The sequence below is a fragment of the Bos javanicus genome, chromosome X (assembly GCF_032452875.1).
Source record: "Bos javanicus breed banteng chromosome X, ARS-OSU_banteng_1.0, whole genome shotgun sequence".
Lineage (NCBI taxonomy): Eukaryota > Metazoa > Chordata > Mammalia > Artiodactyla > Bovidae > Bos > Bos javanicus.
This window is the reverse complement of record NC_083897.1, coordinates 80,742,894-80,755,624: the sequence shown is the minus strand read 5'-3', so window position 1 is coordinate 80,755,624 and position 12,731 is coordinate 80,742,894.

Sequence of the window (12,731 nt, the reverse complement as noted above, 5' to 3'; positions counted from 1 at the left end):
GTGTAAACTTTTACTGCTTTAAATAACTCTAACAAGGTTGATTCTCACACTTTTGCTTGATTTTTTAAATCTTTCTTCAGAGGGATTGGCCATTGGAGGTATCTATTTCAGCATTTTTGATAATGTTACTCATGCCAACTAATTTTTTATAAAGGTGCAAGATCAATTCAAGGTAGAAAGCATAGTCTTTTCACAAATGGTGTTGCAATATTGGAGAATTTGTATGAAAAAAAAAAAAAGAGCCTGAACCTAAATATTGCACCTCATTCAAAATGAAACTCATAATAGATCATGGATCAGAATGTAAAAAATATATATATATTAGAAGAAAATGTAAGGGAAAATCATCATGACCTGAAGTTATGTAAAGAATTCTTAGAAATAACACAAAAAGGCTAATCTGTAAGAAACACGAGGAAAAGTTCATTACATTGGATTTCATCAAATTATGCTCTTTTGCTCTAAGAAAGACTCTGTTAAAAGAATGAAAAGGAAGCTTTAGAATGGGGGGACAATATCTATAAATTAAACTATATACAGAATATATTAAGAATACTCAAAACTCCACTATAAGAAAACAAATTTCTCATTTTAAAAAATGCTTAAAGGGCATGTACAAGTACTTCACTAAAGAAGATATGAGTGCATGAAAAGATGTTCAACATCATTAGCTATTGTTAACTGTTAAGTCACTTCAGTCATGTCCGACTCTGTGCGACCCCATAGATGGCAGCCCACCAGGCTCCCCGTCCCTGGGATTCTCCAGGCAAGAACACTGGAGTGGGTTGCCATTTCCTTCTCCAATGCATGAAAGTGAAAAGTGAAAGTGAAGTTGCTCAGTAGTGTCCGTCTCCTAGTGACCCCATGGACTGCAGCTTACCAGGTTCCTCCGTCCATGGGATTTGCCAGACAAGAGTACTGGAGTGGGTTGCCATTGCCTTCCCCCTCATTAGCTATTAGGAAAATACAAATTAAAACCATAACAATATATAATTTTTTTCTTTTCATTTTCTTGTCTCTCTTGGCTATTGGAGTCCGGATTTACCCTTCAGGTTTTTTTTTTTCTTCTTTGTTATTTTTCTGCCTTTGTTTTCTTTTCTTTTTCTCTCTCTTTTTTTCTTTTTCCACATCCCATGGCTTGTAGGATCCTGGTTCATGGGCTAGCGATCAGGCCTGAGCCCCTGAGGCAGGAGCGCTGAGTCCAAACTGCTGGAACAACAGAGAACATCAGGTTCCAGGGAATATTAATTGGAGTGAGGTATCCCAGAGGTCCACATCTCAACACCAAGATCTGGTTGTATTCAACTGCCTGCAAACCTCACTGCTGGAAACCTCAGGTCAAATAACTAGTGAGACAGGAACATAGTCTCATCCATTAAAAAAAAATGAAATGACTAAAAAAAAATTTTACAGATGAAGGAACAGGTTAAAAAAAAAAAAAAAAACCTACAAGACCAAGTAAATAAAGAGGAAATAGGCAACCTATCTGAAAAAGAATTTAGAGTAATGATAGAAAAGAAGTTTCAAGATATCAAAAACAGAATGGAAAAAATACAAGAAACATTTAACAAAGAATAAACAAATGGTGATTAACGAAACAATCACTGAAATTAAAAATACTCTAGAAGGAATTGATAGTAGAATAACTGAAGCAGAAGAATGGAAAAGTGATCTGGAAGATTGTTGTTGTTGTTCAGTTGTTCAATCATGCCTGACTCTTTGCGACTCCACAGGCTGCAGCACGCCAGGCTTCCTTGTCCTTCACCATCTCCCGGAGTTTGCTCAAACTCATGTCCATTGAATCGGTGATGCCATCCAACCTTCTCATCCTCTGTCTTCCCCTTCTCCTCCTGCCCTCAATCTTTCTATGAGCCATGCCATGTAGAGATGGAAGACAGAGTGATAGAAATAATGTCAAGAAGAAGAATAAAGAAAAAAAAGAAAAGAAAAGAATTGAGGATAGTCTCAGAGACCTCTGGGACAACAGTAAATGCACCAACATTTCAATTATAGGGGTCCCAGAAGAAGAAGAAAGAGCATGAGAAAATAGTTGAGGAGATTATAGTAAAAAACTTCCCTAACATGGGAAAGGAAATAACCACCCAAGTCCAGGAACCCCAGAGAGTCCCATACAGGATAAACTGAAAGAGAAATACACCCAGACACATTAATCAAACTAACAAAAATTAAACACAAAGAAAAAAGTATTAAAAGCAGCAAGGGAAAAGCAAAAAAATAACATAAAGTAATCTCCATAAGGCTAACAGTTGATTTTTTCAGCAGAAACTCTGCAAGCCAGATCAGATCAGATCAGATCAGTCTCTCTGTCGTGTCCTACTCTTTGAGACCCCATGAATTGCAGCACGCCAGGCCTCCCTGTCCATCACAAACTCCCAGAGTTCACTCAGACTCATGTCCATCGAGTCAGTGATGCCATCCAGCCATCTCATCCTCTGTCATCCCCTTATCCCTCCCAGCATCAGAGTCTTTCCCAATGAGTCAACTCTTCGCATGAGGTGGCCAAAGTACTGGAGTTTCAGCTTTAGCATCATTCCTTCCAAAGAAATCCCAGGGCTGATCTCCTTCAGAATGGACTGGTTGGATCTCCTTGCAGTCCAAGGGACTCTCAAGAGTCTTCTCCAACACAGTTCAAAAGCATCAATTCTTTGGCGCTCAGCCTTCTTCACAGTCCAACTCTCACATCCATACATGACCACAGGAAAAACCATAGCCTTGACTAGACGAACCTTTGTTGGCAAAGTAATGTCTCTGCAAGCCAGAAGGGAATGGCAAAATATATTTAAAGTGAGGAAAGGGAAAAACCTACAGCCAAGATTACTCTACCCAGCAAGGATCTCATTCAGATTTAACAGTGAAATAAAAAACTGTATAGACAAACAAAAGCTAAATGAATTTCATACCACCAAACAAGCCTTACAATAAATGCTTAAGTAACTTCTCTAGCAGTAAACACAAGCGAAGAAACAAACCTACAAAAGCAAACCCTAAATGATTAAGAAAATGACAATAGGAACGTACATATCAACAACTACCTTAAATGTAAATGGATTAAATGCCCCAACCAAAAAACACAGACTGGCTGAATGAATACAGAAAGAAGACCCATGTATATGCTGCCCACAAGAGAACCACTTCAGACCTAAGGACACCTACAGACTGAAAGTCAGGGGATGGAAAAAGATATCATATGCAAATGGGAATAAAAAGGAGGCAAGAGTAGCAATACTCATACCAGACAAAACAGACTTTAAAATAAAACTGTTACAAGAGATGAGGGAGGACACTATATAATGATCAAGGGATCAATCCAAAAAGAAGATATAATAATTATAAATATTTATGCACCCAACAAAGGAGCATTTCAATACATAAGGCAAATGTTAACAACCATAAAAGGGAAAATTGATAGTAACACAATATTAGTAGGGAACTTTAACACCCCATTTGCACCACTGGACAAAGGTTTGAGCAAGCTCTGGGAGTTGGTGGTGGACAGGGAAGCCTGGTGTGCTGCAGTCCATGGGGTCACAAAAGAGTTGGACACAGCTGAACAACTGAACTGAACTGATATGCCAATAAGATGGACAACCTGGAAGAAATGGACAAATTTTTAGAAAGGTATAACCTTCCAAAACTAAATGAGGAAGAAATAGGGATCATGAACAGACCAATCACAAGCTCCAAAATTGAAACTGTGATTATAAAAATCTTCCAACAAAAAAAGCCCAGGGCCAGATGATTTCAGAGGCAAATTCTACAAAAAGCTTAGAGAAAAGCTAACCCCTGTCCTGCTCAAACTCTTCCAGAAAATTGCAGAGGAAGGAAAACTCCCAAACTCATTCTATGAGGCCACCATCACCCTGATACAAAAAACTGACAAAGATACCATGAAAAAATAAACTTATAGGCCAATATCACTGGTGAGCATAAATGCAAAATCCTCAGCAAAATTCTAGCAAACAGATTCCAACAACACATTAAAAGGATCATACACTATGATCAAGTGGGATTTATCCTGGGGATGCAAGGATTCTTTGATATGTGCAAATCAATCAATGTGACACACCATATCAACAAAATGAAAGATAAAAACCATAAGATAAAAAGATAATAACCATCATCTTAATAGATGCAGAGAAAGCTTTTGACAAAATTCAACACCTAGTTATGATAAAAAAAAAAACTCTCCAGAAAGAAGGCATAGAAGGAACCAATCTCACTCAACATAACAAAGCCCATAAATGACAAACAAACATCAATCATTATTCTCAATGGTGAAAACCTGAAAGCATTTTCTCTACAATCAGGACCAAGACAAGGGTGCCCACTCTCACCACTATTATTCAACATAGTTTTGGAAGCCCTAGCCATGACAATCAGAGAAGAAAAATAAATAAAAGGAATCCAGATTGGAAAGTAAAGTCGCAGGATATACAATTAACACACAGAAATCCTTTGCATTCCTATACTCTAACAATGAAAAATCAGACAGAGAAATTAAGGAAACAATTCCATTCATCACTGCAACAAAATGAATAAAATACCTAGGAATAAACCTACCTAAAAAGACAAAATACTTGTATGCAGAGAACTATAGGATACAGATGAAAGAAATAAAAAACAACACAAACAGATGGAGAGATATAACATGTTATTGGATTGGAAGAATCAAGATTGTGAAAATGACTATACTACCCAAGGCAATCTACAGATACAAAGCAATCCCTATTAAACCACCAACAATATTTTTCATAGAACTAAAAGAAAACATTTAACAATTTATATGGAAATGTAAAAGACCGTGAACAGCCAGGGCAATTTTGAGAAAGAAAAATGGAGCTGGAGGAATCAACTTTCCTGATATCAGAATATACTACAAAGCTACAGTCATTGAGACAATATGGTACTGGCACAAAAGCAGAAAAATAGACCAATGGAACAAGATAGAAAGCCGAGATAAACCCACGCACCTTTGATCACCTTATCTTTGACAAAGGAGGCAAGAATATACAATGGAGAAAAGACAGCCTCTTCAATAAGCGGTGCTGGGGAAACTGGACAGCTACATGCAAAAGAATGAAAGTAGAACACTTCCTAACACCATACACAAAAATAAACTCAAAATGGATTAAAGACATAAATGTAAGGCCAGAAACTATAAGCTCTTAGAGGAAAACATAAGCACTACACTCTTTGACATACATCACAGCAAGATCCTCTTTGATCCACCTCCTAGACTAATGGAAATAAAAGCAAAAATAAACAAACAGGACCTAATTAACCCTAAAAGCTTTTGCACAGCAAGGGAAACAATAAACAAGGTGAAATACAACACTCAGAATGGGAGAAAATAATTGAAAATGAAACAACTGACAAAGGATTAATCTCCAGAATATAGAAGCAGCTCAAACAGCTCAATATTAGGAAAACAAACATTCCAGAAAAAAAATGGGCAGAAGACCTAAACAGACATTTCTCCAAAGAAGACATACAGATGGCCAATATAAACATGAAAAGACATTCAACATCCTTAATTATTAGAGAAATGCAAATCAAAACTGAAATGAGGTATTACCTCACACCAGTCAGAATGACCATCATGAAAAAAATCTGCAAACAGTAAATGTTGCAGGGTATGGAAAAAAAGGGCAGCCTCTTGCACTGTTGGTGGGAATGTAAACTGACACAGCCATTATGAAGAACAGTATGGAGATCCCTTAAAAAGCTAGGAATAAACCTACCATATGACTCAGCAACCCCACTACTGGCTGTATACCCTGAGAAAACCATAATTGAAAGGCACATGCACTCCCAATGTTTATTGCAACACTATTTACAATAGCCAGGACATGGAAGCAACCTAGATGTCCATTGACAGATGAACAGATAAAGAATATGTGGTGCAATGGAATATTACTCAGCCATAAAAAGGATGGGGTCAGTTCTAGTGAGGTGGATGCACATAGAGTCTCTTATACAGAGTGAAGTAAATCAGAAAGAGAAAAACAAATACAGTATTTGAAATAGCAGTGCATACTTATGGTATCTAGAAAAAGTGGTATTGATGAACCTATTTGCAGGGAAGGAAAGGAGACACAGATGTAGAGAATGGAGTTGTGGACACAGTAGGGGAGGGAGAGAGTGCCAAGAATGGAGAAAGTGGCATCAATATATATGCACTATCAGGTGTAAGATGACCAGCTGGTGAGAAGTTGCTGTGAGGCATAGGGAGCCCAGTCTGATGCTCTGTGATGACCTGGATGGATGGGATGGGAGGAGAGGAGAGGAGGGAGGCTAGGGAGGAATGAGATGTATGTATAATTATGGATGATTCATGTTGTTGCATGGCAGACACCAACACAGCATTGTAAAAACAAACAAACAAATGCATAAAAAACCACAATGAGATACTACTGTAACCTCATTTGAATGACTAAGTACAAAAATACTGATGATACCAAGTAAAACTGTGTTTGGAGAGAAACTGGGACTTCTATGTATTTATAGAGGGAATGCAGAATTGTATGGCCACTCTGGAAATCAATATGCCAAATTCTTACCATGTTGTTATTGTTCAGTTGCTAAGTCATGTCTGGCTCTTTTGACCTCATGGACTGCAGCACACCAAGCTTCTCTGTCCTTCACTATCTCCCAGAGTTTGCTCAAACTCATGTCCATTGAGTTGGTGATGCCATCCAACCATCTTATCCTCTGCCCGCCCCTCCTCCTCTTGCCCTCAATATTTCCCAGCATCAGGGTCTTTTCCAATGAGCCGGCTCTTTGCATCAGGTGGCCAAAGTATTGGACCTTCAGAATCAGTCCTTCCTAAAAGAATTTTCAGGGTTGATTTCCTTTAGGATTGACCACCTTGCTGTCCAAGTGACTCTAAAGTGTCTTCTCCAGCACCACAGTTTGAAAGCATCGATTCTTTGCAGCTCAGCCTTCTTTATGGCCCAACACTCACATCCATATATGACTACTGGAAAAACCATAGTTTTGACTATTCTGACCTTTGTTGGAAAAGTGATGTCTCTGCTTTTTAATATGCTCTTTGGGTTTGTCGTAGCTTTTCTTCCAAGGAGCAAGCGTCTTTTACTTTCATGGCTGCAGTCACCTTCCTCAGTGATTTTAGAGCCCAAGAAAATAAAGTCTGTCCGTATTTTAATTTTTCCCCCAACCATTACCCATGAAGTGATGGGACCAGATGCTATGATCTTAGTTTTTGAATGTTGAGTTTTAAACCAACTTTTTCACTCTCCTATTTCACCTTCATCAAGAGCCTCTTTAGTTCCTCTTCGCTTCTGCCATTAAAGTGGAATCATCTGCATATCTGAGGTTGTTGATATTTCTCCCAGCAATCTTGATTTCAGCTTGAGCTTCATCCAGCCTAGCATTTTGCATGATGTACTCTGCATATAAGTTAAATAAGCAGGATGACAATATACAGCCTTGGTGTACTCCTTTCCCAATTTTGAACCATGTCATTGTTTCATGTCTGGTTCTAACTGTTGCTTCTTGACCTGCATACAGGCTTCTCAAGAGGCAGGTAAAGTGGTGTGGTATTTCCATTTCTTTAAGAGTTTTCCACAGTTTTTTGTGACCCACACAGTCGAAGTCTTTGGCATAGTCAATAAAGCAGAAGTAGATGTTTTTCTGAAATTCCTTGCTTTTTCTATGGTTTAGCAGATGTTGGCAATTTGATCTCTGGTTACTCTGCATTTCTAAATCCAGCTTGTACATCTGGTGGTTCTCAGTTCATGTACTGCTGAAGCCTAGCTTGTAGGATTTTGAGCATTGCCTTGCTAGCATATGAAATGGGCACAATTGTACAGTACTTTGAACATTCTTTGGCATTGACCTTCCTTGGGATTGGAATGGAAACTGACCTTTTCCAGTCCTGTGGCCGCTGTTCAGTTCTTTAAATTTGCTGGCATACTGAGTGCAGCACTTTCACAGCATCATCTTTTAGGATTTGAAGTAGTTCAGGTGGAATTCCATCACCTCCACCAGCTTTGTTTGTAGTAACACTTCCTAAGGCCCACTTGCCTTCACACACCAGGATGCCTGGCTCTAGGTGAGTGACCACACCACCATGGTTATCCAGGTCATTAAGGCCTTTTGTGTACACTTCTTTTGTGTATTCTTGCCACTTCTTAACCTCTTTTGCTTCTGTTAGGTCCATACCATTTCAGTCCTTTATTGTGCCCATCTTTGCATGAGATGATCCCTTGGTAGCTCCAATTTTCTTGAAGATATTGCTAGTCTTTCCCATTCTATTGTTTTCCTCTATTTCTTCGCATTGTTCACTTAGGAAGGCTTTCTTATCTCCCCTTGCTATTCCCTGGAACTCAGCATTCAAACAGGTATATCTTTCCTATTCTCCTTTGCCTTTCATTTCTCTTTTTTCTCAGCTATTTGTAAGGCCTCCTCAGACAACTATTTTGCCTTTACCTTGGCCCATAGTTCTTCAGGCATTCCGTCTATCAGATCTAATCCATTGAATCTATTTGTCACTCCCACTGTATAATCATGAAATTTGATTTAGAGCATACCTGAATGGCCTTGGTCTTCCCTGATAGCTCAGTTGGCAAAGAATCCGCCTGCATTGTGGGAGACCTGGGTTCGACCCCTGGGTAGGGAAGATCCCCTGGAGAAAGGAAAGGCTTCATACTTCACTCCAGTATTCTGGCCTAGAGAATTCCATAGATTGTACAGTCCATGGGGTTGCAAAAGAGTCTGACATGACTGAGAGACTTTCATTTTCACTGAATGGCCTAGTGGTTTTCCCTACTTTCTTCAATTTAAGCCTGAATTTTGCAATAAGGAGTTCATGATCTGAGCCACAGTCAGGTCCTGGTCTTGTTTTTGCTGACTGTATTCAGCTTCTCCATCTTTGGCTGCAAAAAATATAACCAATCTGATTTAGATATTGACCACTTGGTGATGTCCATGTGTACAGTCGTCACTGGTGTTGTCGGAAGAGGGTGATTGCTGTGACCAGTGTGTTCCTTTGGCAAAACTCTGGTAGCCTTTGCCCTGCTTCATTTTGTACTCCAAGGACAAATTTGCCTGTTACTCCAGGCATCTCTTGACTTCTTAGTTTTGCATTCCAGTCCCCTATGATGTAAAGGATTTATTTATTTTTGGTGTTAGTTTTAGAAGATATCGTAGGTCTTCATAGAACTCTTCAACCTAAGCATCTTCAGCATTAGTAGTTGGGGCATGGACTTAGATTACCGTGACATTGAATGTTTTGCCCTGGAAACCAACCGAGATCATTCTGTCATTTTTGAGATTGCACCCAAGTACTGCATTTTGAACTCTTTTGTTGACTATGAGAGTTACTCCATTTCTTCTAAGGGATTCTTGCCCACAGTAGTAGATATAATGGTCACCTGAATTTAATTAATTAATTAATTAAACTAATTTTCCCATTCCTATCCATTTTAGTTCACTGATTCCTAAAATGTTGATGTTCACTCTTGTCATCTCCTGTCTGACCACTTCCAATTTACCCTGAATCATGAACATAACTTTCTGGATTCCTATGCAATACTGTTCTTTATGGCATCAGAATTTACTTTCAACACCACCCAAAACTGGGCATCATTTCCTGTTTGGCTCAGCCTCTTCATTCCTTTACAGCTATTTCTTCGCTCTTCTCCAGTAGCATATTGGATATCTACTGACCTTGGCGATTCTTCTTTCAGTGTCTTATATTTTTGCTTTTTCATACTGTTCCTGGAGTTCTCAAGGCAAGAATGTCAAAGTGGTTTGCCATTCCCTTCTCTAGTGGACCACGTTTTGTCAGAAGTCTCCACCATTACCCGTCCATCTTGGGTGGCCCTATACAGCATGGCTCATAGTTTCATTGGGTTAGACAAGTCTGTGATCCATGTGGTCGTTTGGTTAGTTTTCTGTGATTGTGGTTTTCATTCTAGAGGCCACAGGATTGCAGTTCTTGCTTCTTCTGTTTGCCCTCTGAAGGGTGATGATAAGAGATTAGTGAAAGCTTCCTGATGGGAGAGATTTGCTGTGGGGAAAACTGGGTTTTGCTCTGGTGGGCTGGGCCATGCTCAGTAAATCTTTAATCCAATTTTCTGCTAATGCGTGAGGCTGTGCCACCTCCTTTTAGTTTGGCCTAAAGTGGCCAAGTCCTGGAGTCTGTGGTCTCTATGGCAGGGCTGTAGACTCAGTGGTAGGGCTAATGGTGACCTCCTCTGAGAAGACTTATGGCAACATGCCACACCTCCCAGGACTGCTGCTGCCAGTGGCCCTGACTCGGTGGCAGGCCACTCCCAGTCCATGCCTCTGCTGGAGACTCCCAAACACTCACAGGCAAGTCTGGCTCAGTCTCTTGTGGGGTCACTGCTCCTTTCTCCTGCATCCTGGTGCACACAGGGTTTTGTTTGTGCCCTCCAAGTGTCTCTGTTTCCCTAGTCCTGTGGAAGTTCTGTAATCAAATCTTGTTGACATTCAAAGTCAGATTCCCTGGGATTCCCAATCCCTTTGCTGGATCCCCAGGTTGGGAAATCTGATGTGGGGCCTAGAACCTTCACAACAGTATGAAAACTTCTTCAGTATAATTGTTCTCCAGTTTGTGATTTGCCCACCTGGTCCTCTATGGTGGGGCTATAGGCTCTATGGTAGGGCTAATGGTAACCACCTCCAAGAGGACTTGTGCCACACATTGTGCCTCCCAGGATGGCTACTGCAAGTTCCCCTCTCCCCACGGAAGGCCACTGCTGACCCACACCTCTGCAGGAGACCCTCAAACACTCATAGGCAGGTCTGGCTCAGTCTCTTGTGTGAGTCACTGCTCCTTTCCCATGGGTCTTGGTGCCCACAAGGTTTTGTTTGTGCCCTTCAAGAGTCTCTGGCAGGTATGGGGTTTGATTTTAACGTGATTGTGCCCCTCTTCTCATCTCATCACGGCTTCTCCTTTGTCCTTGGATGTGGGGGTATTTTTTTTTTTTTTGGCATGTTCCAACATCTTCCTGTTGACGGTTGTTCAGCAGCTAGTTGCAATTTTGGTATTTGAGCAGGAGAGATGAGTGCACATCCTTCTACTCTGCCATCTCGGAATAAGCGTATTTCCAGAAATAGACTCAAACAAATACTGTCAACTGATTTTTGCCATAGATAGAAAAGAAGCTCTTTGAATAAGGCATAGTCATTTCAAAAAATGGCGTTGCAACATTTAGTGATCCATTTGCAAAGATAGTAATATTCTGAGCCTATAACTCACAGCTTCTAGAAAACTTAACTCAAAATGGATAATAGAGAGGGAGTGTCCAAGATGGCAGAGAAAGAAGACCCTGAGCTCATCTCCTCCCATGGGTGCACCGAAATTACAACTAGTTACAGAACAAGTATCAGTGAGAATGACCTGAAGACTAGCAGAAAAGATCCTCTACAAATAAAGACATAAAGAAAGAATTACAACAAGATGGACAGGAAGGGTAGAGATACAGTATAGTCAAGACCTACACCCCCTGGTAGGCAACCCAGAAACAGGAGGATAATCATAATTGCATAGGTTCTCTTCATGAGCAATGGGTTTGAGTGCCACATTGGGCCAACCAGCTCAGGGGTCCTGCATCAGGAAGATGAGCCCCCAGAATGCTTGGATTTGAAGTTTAGTGAGGCTTGATATCAAGAAAGCCAAACAGCTGTAGGAAACAGAGACTCCACTCTTAAAGGGCACTCACAAAATTCTACATACTCCAGGACCCAAGACAAAAGCAGTAATTATAAAGGAGCCTGGGTCACACAGGAAAAGATGCTCAGCATCACTAATTATTAGAGAAATGCATATCAAAACTACAATGAGGTACCACCTCACAACAGTCAGAATGGCTATCATTAAAATTAACAAATGTTGGAGAGGGTGTGGAGAAAATGGAACTCTGCTACTCTGCTGGTGGGAAGGAAATTGGTGCAGCCACTATGGAAAGCAGTATGGAGGTTCCTCAGAAAACTAAAAATACAGTTGCCATATAATCTGGCAATCCTACTCTTGGGCATACATCCAGACAAAAGTGTAACTCAAAAAGATACATGCACCCCTCTGTTCATAGCAGCACTACTCACAATAGCCAAGACACGGGGATAGCATAAATGTCCATTGACAGATGAATGGATAAAGAAAATGTGGTACATACACACAATGGAATATTATGCAGCCATAAAAAGAATGAAGTAATGCCATGTGCAGCAACATGGATGAACCTAGAGATTATCATATCAAGTGAAGGAAGTCAGACACAGACATACAAATACCATATGATATTACTCACATGTGGAATCTAAAATCTAACACAAATGAACTTAACTACAACGCAGAAAAAGAAACAGACTCACAGACATAGAGAATGGACTTATGGTTGCCAAGGGAGTTGAGGGAGGGATGGATGGATGTTTGGGATTAGCCAATGCAAGCTATTATATACGAATGGGGAAACCACAAGTTCTACATACAGTATAGCACAGGGAATTATATTCAATATCCTGTGATAAACCATACTGGAAAAGAATATGAAAAAGAATGTATATGTATAACCGAACCACTTTGCTGTATGGCAGAAATTAACACAACATTGTAAATCAACAGTACTTCAATAAAATCAATTTAAAAAGAAAAGTAACAATGAAAAACCTGGTGAATGTTAACATACATAATATAATTTAATTAAAAAATAAGTACATAT